Genomic DNA, 10,388 nt, shown 5'->3' with positions numbered 1-10,388 from the left:
CCCTTTGGCTATAAAATTTTTGTTTCTCTCTTCTTCCTTTTTTTTTTTTTTTTTGCTTTAGGGCATGTGTGCTGGCAGAGAGAGACAGAGAGACAGAAAGCAAGAAATCACCCCCCAGGGGGATGGCCACGCCACAATCCCTTCTCCTCCAATCTCCTCTTGGGATCTTGGGCATGCACGCACACACGCCTGGCATGAGTTTAAGCCACCAGGTCCGGGACTTGAACCATGGTGGACCACATGGTATCCAGCACCATTATGTCAATTGCTGATCCCAAGTTTATGTTTCTAAAAGCACCACGTGGGAAAAATAGATTGTCTATGTAGGAATTAGACAGTATTGTCATTGACCTTCTTATCAGCAAACTAAATGTTTCCCCAAAAATCCTGGGATGAGCAGGTGGTATGGTGGTTAGGGCACTGGACTTCCACATGCAGATTGAATATAGGAGCTGGTGGCTTGCTTTCTTACCTCCCTGTCCTGTCTCTCTCTGGTGAAGTAAAATAATAATAATAATAATATAATAATAATAAAAGTTAAATAAATGTTTTTTTAAAATCCTGAGATAGTCTGAGGAAAAGTTACTTTAAATCAGAAATTCTATCCCCAGCCCCTGAGCACGTGGATGGGGGGCAAGGGTATGAATGTCTTTGTAGACACGCCCGGCTAGATGCAGACTCCTCCAGAGTGTTGTTCAAGGATGGCTTATAGCAAAATGAGAATATGATGAGAAAGAATGAGCATAAATAAAGGTTAAATGACATTAACTCACGAAAAGTACCCACGAAAGCCCACAGAGAAGCAGAGGCGCGCAGTGATTACCAAGGTAGAAAAAAGGCCAATGCTAAGTTCTTAAATGATTGGACCATAGAAGGCCACTGGAGAGAAGAGAGAAATAACCGAGTGCTAGGGTCCCGCCCTGTTGATCAGAAGAGATGGAGTTGATTATTTTAATAGGTGGGCATGCTCAAATGTAAGAATAACAACTGGAACAACAGACAATAAATCAAGTAGTTCTAAACCTGGGGAGAAAAAAATGAAGCAAGAAAAACCAGTCCATTCAACTCTCAGGAAACAAATTTACAACAATATGATTAAAGAGCATATGTGGCCCTGCAATTCTAGAAACAAGCGACACTTTATTTCATAAATCAGTGTAAGAGTTCAGAGGGCCTGAGCAGAGGAGGTTGGTTTCATAGGCCGGAAAGGGCTGAGGAAACCAAAAGTTAAGAACCAAAAGTGCTTGGTCATTTCAAAGTTACTGCCCTTGTGAGGCTGAGACAGAGCAACAGGAGCATAGCCAGGCAGTGAGTTCGGGTCCTTATGGTACCTCTTTGGCGTCATGATTGAAGCAGAGAGATCTTCACTATCTTGAAAGTAGCCTACTGTGCCGGCAGGTGCCCTGGTGGTTAAGGTGCTAGACTCCCACGTGGCTGACCGTGGTTCAAGTTTTGCATGAGGCAGCTTGAAAATCACACTGGGCGTGTGTGTGTGGGTGCCCCAAATCCTAGGAGGAGAATGAAGGAGAAGGGACTCGGGGGGGGGGCAATTTGTCTTTCCCTCTCACTCTTCTCTCCATGTCGATGGCAAACCCTAACGCATGAAGAAAAGGGGCCTGCTTAACAAACAGCCATCAGCGCCCCCGATGGCCCCGGCCAGGTGCAGCTGACTCTGGCTCAGTGGCCTGGCCCTTTAGCATGAAGCCTCCATCTTGATCTCAGGCTAGTCTTCGTCTTTGTCTGAGGCCTGGCACAGGAGCTCAGTCCCAAACAGTGGCCTTCTGTGATCTTATTTAACACAGCAAAAGGAGGAAAGGGAAATTAGATCAATAGATAGCATGCATAGTAACAGAATGAGTACCATGGTACATAAACTAGTATAAAATACTGTAGGTACAAAACATTAGCAGTGTGAGTAAAGTAAATGTATCAAATTCACGACCAAACATCAAAGATTTGGAATTGTACGTGAGCAGAAACACTGGAACTGTCTGAAAACATAAAGCAGTTACCTTTGGGGGTGAGGCTGGCCTGGGGATGAGAGGCAGCCTAAGCTGCCAACAAGGACTTTGTGTTATTTAACTTTACGCACGGAGAACGTATTTCATAACTTTTTGCATGTGAGGCTAGAATACATGCCTTTAGCCCAAAGTCAATAGTGAGGATTATTAGCCTATATACAAGGTGACGACCGGGCACGGCTTACCTCCGCCCTGGTTACTGTGGGGGAGAGGGGAAGAGGATCCCGGGTCAGACAGTCCTTTCTGTTCACCTCGTCAGTGCCAAGTTCACCCAGAGCACAGTGTGGTAACCGGTAGTATTACTGAGTTCTCTGTTATCAAAACACCCATGTTAATTGCAAAAATATTAAAATAAAATATATTTTTAGACAAAAAAAAAAAACCTAACTTCTTCATCCAGAAAAACAAACCTATAAAGTTCTTAAATTGGCTTTTTTTTTTTAAAAAAAAAAAAAAAAAGCAAAACAACCAGCCTTCTTCCTGAGGCAGGCCTGCTTGTCCACACCCTCACCCCTGCAGCTGTAAGTGGGACTCAGGCTTGTGTCAGTGTGACTAAGGATCATGAGTTACGGAGAACATGGCAAGCATCCTCGTAAGAGAAAGCAAGTTCAGACACAGGGAGACACGCAGAGATAGGAGGTGAGGACGGAGGGAGGTGAGGACGGAGGGAGACGAGGAAGCCAGGAACACTCCATGGCTGGAAGTCAGACAAGGCCAACCAGGACCCTCCCGGGAGCCTTGGGAGGGAGTGTGGCCTGCTGGCACTTTGATCTCAGACTCCGGTGTCCAGGACTGAGAATAAATGCCTACCATGTGAAGTCACCCAGGGTGGAGCAGTTGGTCACAGCAGCCACAGGGACAGCCTCCTGCACCGCGCAGACGCACCTCCGTGGAGATCCAGGGACTCCCCATGTCACGGCTATGACGGTGTTCCTAGGCTCTGGGTTACACGTGAGTGAAATGGAAAAGAAAATGATTCTTGCAATCAGTAACAGTTGTCCAAATTTTATTCCAAAAATTACATAAAAGGAAAAAGATGCTTGTCATCTCTTATCATTATCATCCCTAAACTGAAGGACATGAAAGGACATTAACATGAAAGGCATTTATAGATGGAATCAACTAAGCAACGGGTGGCCAGACAGAGACGTGGCGTGTGTGCTCAGTGAACGCGACTTCACCGTCGACAACGGGAAGCCTGTCACTCGCGGCAGCAGGGACGAGCCCGGGGGACGTTACACTGAGTGAAGCAAGCCCAGTGCAGAGACAGACACCAGGGGACGCTGGACTCAGAGCAAGGGCAGGAGCACTCCCAGGGCTGGGTGGGGTGAGCCGGTGAGCTAGGAGGGACAGCCAGCGCTAGGGTCCCAGGGTGCCACGGGGAGACAGGTTAACAGTGGCGTATTGTAAATTTCAATGTAAGTAGAACAGAAAATTTTGAATGTTCTTACCACAAAGAAATGATAAGGTCTGAGGTGATGAATATGCTAATTGCCCAATTTGATCAGTGCTCGTTGTAGACATGGCTGGAAACCTCACACTGTACCCCATAAGTGGCACAATTACACTCATCAATTAAAGTAACAGACACAGGCAGTTCCTACCTCGAGTAGGTTTAAATGTGAGAAACTCCCACACCGCTTATCCTCACTGCGAGGGAGCAGAGGAGAAACACTGCAGGTGGGCCCCTCGATAGGCGGGAATTTGGGATCCATGGGCCACACTGGCCCAGTCCAGGTGAAAGTGCTCCCCTACCTGCCTTTACCCCATCTGTCCCCCGTCGCGGCGGGCTCCCGAAGGCATTGGGTACAAACTCGAGAGGCTCCTCTGCCCAGTCCCTGGTCAGACCTAGCCCATGGGGCCTGCAGTTGAGGGGTGTCGCTACACGTGATGTAGAGCAGGGTCAGGGTACATCTAAGGAGTAACCTAGTTTTTGAAGATGAAAAAGATTCTCTTTTCATTACAATGTCTGCAGTGGAACATTCAGAAGGTTTAAAGATGTATTAATGAAAGGAGAGAAGAAACCAAATAAATGCTATCAAGAATTGAAAATGGAATAAAAAAAGGAGTTTAAGAAGAAATAGCGGCCCCCTTGTCTGCGGCATCACCGTGGTGGCCGGGATCTTCGAGGGCCTCATGGCTGCTCAGTACCACAGGGCTCGGGCCCGCGTGCTCTCCATACCACCCCACTTCCACTTTGGCCAGACCAGCCACACCCCTGAATTTCTCTGCCAGCTTCCTGCCAGCAAAGTCCCAGGATTTGAGGGTGCCGATGGGTTCTGTGTGCTCAGGAGCAACGCCAGGCCTACCCCGTGAGCAATGAGGAGCTGCGGGGAGGACGCCAGAGCAGCACCCAGGTGGTGCAGTGGGTGAGCTTCGCTGATGGTGACATCGTGCCCAGCCAGGACCTGGGTCCTTCCACCTTGGGCATCACGCACCACAACAAACAGGCCACAGAGAATGCAAAGGAAGGGTGAGGCAAGTTCTGGGGTTGCTGGATGCTCACGTGAAGACGAGGACTCTCCTGGTGGGCGAACGAGTGACCTCGGCTGACATCATGGCTGTCGCAGCCTGCTGTGGCTCTGTAACCGGGACCTGGAGCCTTCTTCCTGCCAGGCCTTCTCTAACACCCACCACCAGCTCCTCACCGGCATTAACCAGGCCAGCTCCAAGCCATCTTGGGGAAGGTGGAGCTGTGTGAGGTGGCCCAGTTTGACGCTAAGAAGTTTGCAGAGCGCCAGCCTAAAAAGGACACCCCACGGGAAGAGAACGGGTCACGGGAAGAGAAGCAGAAGCCTCAGGCAGAGCCGAAAGAGGGGAAAAGGCTGCTGTCCAGGTCAAGGACCTAACAACAACAGAAGCTCTCCCCCAGACAGCATCCCCATGGCTGTGGTGGCAGTGACGTCTCCGGGGGTGCTCGTCCTGCCTGGCACTTCCTGTGCCAGCCTCGCCTTTCCGGAGAAGCCGCACTCTGCCCTGGCGGCTGGAGCGGCCATCCCAGTTAGCTGTGGAGCCTGCCGGGCAGAGGCCCAGGGCTGGGCACCCCGCTCCCCAAGGCAGAGGACACTGGTTTTGCTCAGCTTCATCCCGGGTGCTTCAACACTCCATGCCATTTGGGGAGCATTTCCATCTGGGCCCTGCAGTAGTATCTGCCCCAAATGGGCCCTCTCCGGTGCGGCTGGGCTGGTCATGGCACTCTGTGGGCACGTCGCCTTTCTCAGGTGGAGTGTGCAGGCCCCTGCCCTGCCTCGCCCTGCCGGTCTCTCTGCAGAGAGAGATGCACGCACTGGAGCCTGGAGCTCACGCCACAGCCCTGCACGGACAGGGCCCGAGAGAAAACACAGCCTTGCTCTTAGCTAAGGCAGATTCTCCTAGGAAATACAACCTACTGGCAGGTGGGCACCCTGCTTGTGAGATATAAACCCTTTTCCTTGGGGTCACAGCCCTGGTACGCTATTTACCGTATTTCACAGAGGACCGGGAGCTGAGGGCAAAGTGAATTGTGCGGAGACCAGAGAGCACTGAGGGCATACCGTGTAAAAGAGGCGTTACCAACACTAGTTCTAAACTACTAATTGGTTAGGTCTTTCCTTTCCTTCTCTTTTTTCTCTTTTCTTCTTTTCTCTTCTCTTCTTTCAGCATAAGAGGAAGCGCTCCCCAAATGGGCATGGACACACCATGATCTCAGCTCCTCCACCCCCGTCCCACCAGGGTCCTGGGCACACGTGTACCTGGTGTTCTTCAAGTCACTGGGGCTGAGGTTTGGACCACAGTCAGCCGTGTGGGATCCAGCTCTCAGTGTGCAGTGCTTAATCATTGCACTAGACCTGGCCCTGTTTAGTTGTTTAATTAATTCTAAACACTAATTATGAAGCAAGATGGAATCCAGACAGGGCTCCTGGAGTTCAAAAGAGTTGTCTGTTCAGCTTCTTTACCCATCTTTTAATTGGATTGATTATTTTTCGGGGGTAAGCTGGTTGAGTTCCTTGTATATTTTGGTTATCAGTCCCTTACCCAAGGGAGAGTTTGCAAATATAGTCTCCCATTATGAGGATTATCTCTTCACATATATACTATGGATACGACTCAGCCATAAAAAAATGAGACGCCTTTGGCATTTGATAGAAAGTGGATGAATATGGAAGATTTAATGCTAAGCAAAGCAAGCCAGACTATGAAAGACAGACATTATATATTCAAACTTAACATATACCAAAGGGCTGCATAATACAACAGTAACAGAGATTAGAAGGCACGAAAGCAGGGGCAGCAACCGCGGACACCAGAAACAGTTTGGGAGCAGGAGGGAAGTGCGGGGGTGGGAGGGAATAAAGGTGGAAAATACCTAAGTAAGTAAGTAAATAAATAAATGAGCTGTGACTCCTCAGTGGGAGAGTTCAGGAAGAGGTGAGAATTGCTGGCCATGCAGCAGGCTGGAAACCAGTCCGATTGTATGTGTCACGTTGAGCAGGGTGTCATAGGTAAGTGAACGTGGTCCAAGTTGTATTTATTCTGCTTCAAAATATCACAGCATCAGGAGGCGAGGGAGGCCCCCCGGAATCCTCTCCACCCTCCCACCCAATGGCCGGAGACGCTCTGGGAGAAAGCACACCATCTGCTCTGAAATCGCACTTGTTGCTGGTCTCACCCGGATCATCTTCCTAAGACTCACCCTGGCGTCCTCCTGCAGAGAGCCCATGATCCTCCCCACGGTGAGCTGTGACCAGAGACTGGCCAGACATGACGTCGGGTCCATCGGACTGGAGTACAGCCCTCGACAAGCAGTGCATCGAATTCTTCCGGAGTCACAGACCCTACCTCTTGGCCACCACCTGCTGGTGTCCAGGTGGCCACCAAGGTCCAGCTTGAGAGCACGTGTTTGCGTCTGCACGCATCCATCGCTGTGTGCCGTGCGCCGGCTCTAGCCACAGGGAGGGAGGATCTAGGACCGCAGGGCTCACCGTCAGGGGTATCTCTTTATGGAATTTATACCGTATTCTCAGTACCTTCTCCTCCAGGTGGAATTTCCCTAGCCCTCCACCTTTGTGCTAAGAACCAACTTTTAACGTGAGTCAGCTCTTGCCTTGCGTCTGATCTACCTTTAGGTAGGTTATCAGAGCTGTTTCAGCACCTTAGGGGCCTGTTCAGAGCTGATGGTGTGTGTGTGTGTGTGCAGGTGCGCTTCTGTGTATGTGTAGACACTTTATGGGTTTCTCAATGTGATGACCCTATTTTCCTGAATCACAGATCAAGAGAAGAGGTTGAACAAGGATTTTAAGTACCGTATTTGTATGCCTAAAGTATACAGTCTAGATGCTAATAAGAATTTCTTGGACATTATAAAAATTGTGAGGCCAAAAATATACAATACAGTGATTGGAAATAGAACTGGCTTGGAAATTCTGAGACACACTGTCCCCCTGCTGTGGTTTTGAATCTTATTGCAATGTTTTCTGTTGCTGTTTTGTTTTTTAATCTCACTACCTAAGACAGGAAAAAGATATTTTTAAAGGTACAGTTACTTAAGGTACAGTTAAATAAGAACTTCCAACTCATAATGTTCAATTCAAAAAATATTTAGAAGCAAAGCAAATTTTCTTAGCAGAGCCCACTGGAATCCAATTCTCTTCTTAGTGGATGGATGGATGAAAATAATCTTGAGATTTAGGAATCCAGTTACCAGACACGCGGGGGATTTACTAAACCTGGATACCCCCCAGGAGCTATAATGGGGGTTCCCAGCCTTGGCACGCCATGTACCAATTGGCAAACTGAGCTCTTCCAGCCACGGAAGTACAGCACCTGCTGTTTTCAATTACTTCTTGCTTGATAAATGCAGTGGAAGCTTCTCGTGTAGTTTCTGCAAACTCCGCGGAGGGCGGGGGGCAAAAAGAGATGTCCGGAAGGGTCCCTGCTATGGGGGGGCTTTCAAAGGCATCTGTCACGATGGTAGAAGAGAGACCTCGGAGGACACTTAATGTTAGTAAGGACACCATACAGGGGGACTTGCACTTAGGGCCTTTGAGTGCCTCCAAAGTGGTTTCTATGTTCCGTTTTCTCTCTTTGTTGGAAGTGAGAAGATGTGAGTAGGGACCTCGGGACCCCTGACAGGAGGTCATGCTTCCTAAGGTTCTGCACCAAGGAAGGTCACCTACAGCTTGTTAGAAATGATTGTAGAGGTTGTTTGGTGTTATTTTTTTTAAGAGATTTTTTGCTATACGGCATGTGCGCTCACCAGAGAGACAAAAAATGAGTAATCACCCCCCGGGGGGGATGGTTAGGCTGCAATCCCTTCTCCAATCTCCTCTAGAGATTTTGGGCATGCATGCACATGCGCCCAGCATGAGTTTTAAGCCGCTTAGTCCAGGACTCAAGCCATGGGCAACTATGTGGGAGTCCAGTGATGTAACCATTACGCCATCTGCTGGTCCCCATTGTTTGTTTTTTGATTCTTCTGGCTCGTTGTGTAACATATTAAATATCTGTATTGCCCTTTCTGAGAATGAACTGCCATACAGATAAAAAGGAAAAGACTGGTCAGCCTGTGGCATGGCCACGTGGTCAGCTGCACGGTTTCAGTCCTGGACCCAGCAGCATGAGAAACACTCTGAGCACATGTGCATGCCCAAGTCCCAAAAGGAGAGAGGGATGGAGGAGAAGGGACTGTAACGTGGCCGTTTCCCACGGTGAGGCTTTGTCACTTCTCCTCCACTCCACAACCACCTCTGTCTCTGTGTCTCTCTAGAGAGAACATGCACCTTCTGGCAAAAACATTTTTAAAACAGAAAAGAGACTGAATTAAAGAACAAATATATCGATCTTCTGTGCACTCCATCTTTCTTTGCTAGACTCTGACGACTTCTGTCAGGGGTAAATGCTCTGTCTCGGCTCCATGCAACTGCTTCGCGCACATGCATGTACGTACGTGCACGTATGTACACACAGATCGTGTATGAGAGGCAGAACAGGGAAGGCACTGCAGACATCTACCTGGAAGGCAGCACTAGAAGGCCCGAGGCTCCTCCACTTCTCGCCAGCAGATGCGGAGCCGTAGTCCAGAGGACCCTGCCCAACCTTGCCACAGCCCCGGCAGGGCACATCCTGACTCCGCACACCCGACGCCCCCAGTCTACGAACAGCAAATCCAGGATGAGTTTTCCATGTCAAATACCAGAATTCCAGAGTTAGAAAGAAACTGAAGAGACCACAAAATGCAGTTCTCTTGTTTTTCTGATAAACCAGGACTTGGGCCCGGGAGCTGAAACCATTTGTCCAAGGACAGCTGACTATGGCGGGGGGCACGCTGGAGCACCCGGATCTTCAGGCTCCGTCCAGACACTCCCCAGCGCCACCACTGCTGCTTCGGTGTTCACAAGTCACATGGGAACCGACACCCTGGCTTGGTCTTCCGGAGCCATGCCACGGGAGACAGAAAGTCACATCATCAGTTGCCGTCCTTCTGCCAAAATGCTCTCCACATCTTGAGGACTTGCTGGGCCACCCACAGGGACTAGGCAGTGGCATTGGTAATCGCTGCCAATAACCCAACTTGAAAAGATTTTTTTATTCCCTTTTCCCCAAAGCTGCTGTCCTTCACCCCTAGGAAATAGTAACGTCGCACCGAGAGGACCAAGAACTGTCACGGGCAGCGGTATCCACAGTCACAGCTACCCAGAGTTGGGTACGTGGACCATATGGTGCACGGTTCTGGTCACATGCATTGTCTTTCATCAACCCTGCAAAATGTATACTCCAGTTATTTCCATATTTTATGAATTATAGATTTTTTTAGAGGTTTTTGCTATAGGGTGTGTGCACTTGTCAGAAAGACAGAGAGAGACAGAGAGACAGGAAGTGAGAGATCACCCCCCAGGGGGGATGGTCACGCCACAATCCCTCCTCCTCCATTCTCCTCTTGGGATATTGGCACGCATGCACACGTGCCTAGCGTGAATTTAAGCCACCGGGTCCGGGACTCGAACCACGGTCAACTACATGGGAGTCCAGCAACATAGCCATTACGCTAGCTGCTGGTCTCAAGTTATAGATTTTTTTAAAAAGTTGTTTTTTGCCATAGGACATGTGTGCTTGCCAGAGAGAGAAAGTGAAAAATCACCCCCACTTTCTGGGGGTTGGGAAGAAGGGGTTGGCCATGCCACAGTCCCTTCTCTTCCATTCTCTTCCTGGGATTTGGGGCATGTACATACATGCGCCCAGCATGATCTCCAAGCCAGCAGTTGGTGACTTGAACCATGGTCAGACATGTCGGAATCCAGTGCCTTAACTACCACCTGCGTCAGCGTTATGCCCGTTTTTAAATAAGAAGAATGAGACCTACAGGGATGAACTGGATCAACATTCCATACC

General features: G+C 49.2%; 1 pseudogene; it reads left to right on the top strand.

The window, feature by feature from the left end:
* Positions 1-3,723: 3,723 nt before the first annotated feature.
* Positions 3,724-5,281, top strand: LOC102480790 (elongation factor 1-gamma pseudogene; annotated as a pseudogene).
* The last annotated feature ends 5,107 nt before the right edge of the window (positions 5,282-10,388 follow it).

Source organism: Tupaia chinensis, unplaced genomic scaffold (genome assembly GCF_000334495.1).
Source record: "Tupaia chinensis unplaced genomic scaffold, TupChi_1.0 Scaffold000161_1, whole genome shotgun sequence".
NCBI classification, from domain to species: domain Eukaryota; kingdom Metazoa; phylum Chordata; class Mammalia; order Scandentia; family Tupaiidae; genus Tupaia; species Tupaia belangeri.
The sequence above is the reverse complement of the archived record's forward strand: the minus strand, read 5'-3'. Positions and strand labels throughout refer to the sequence as shown.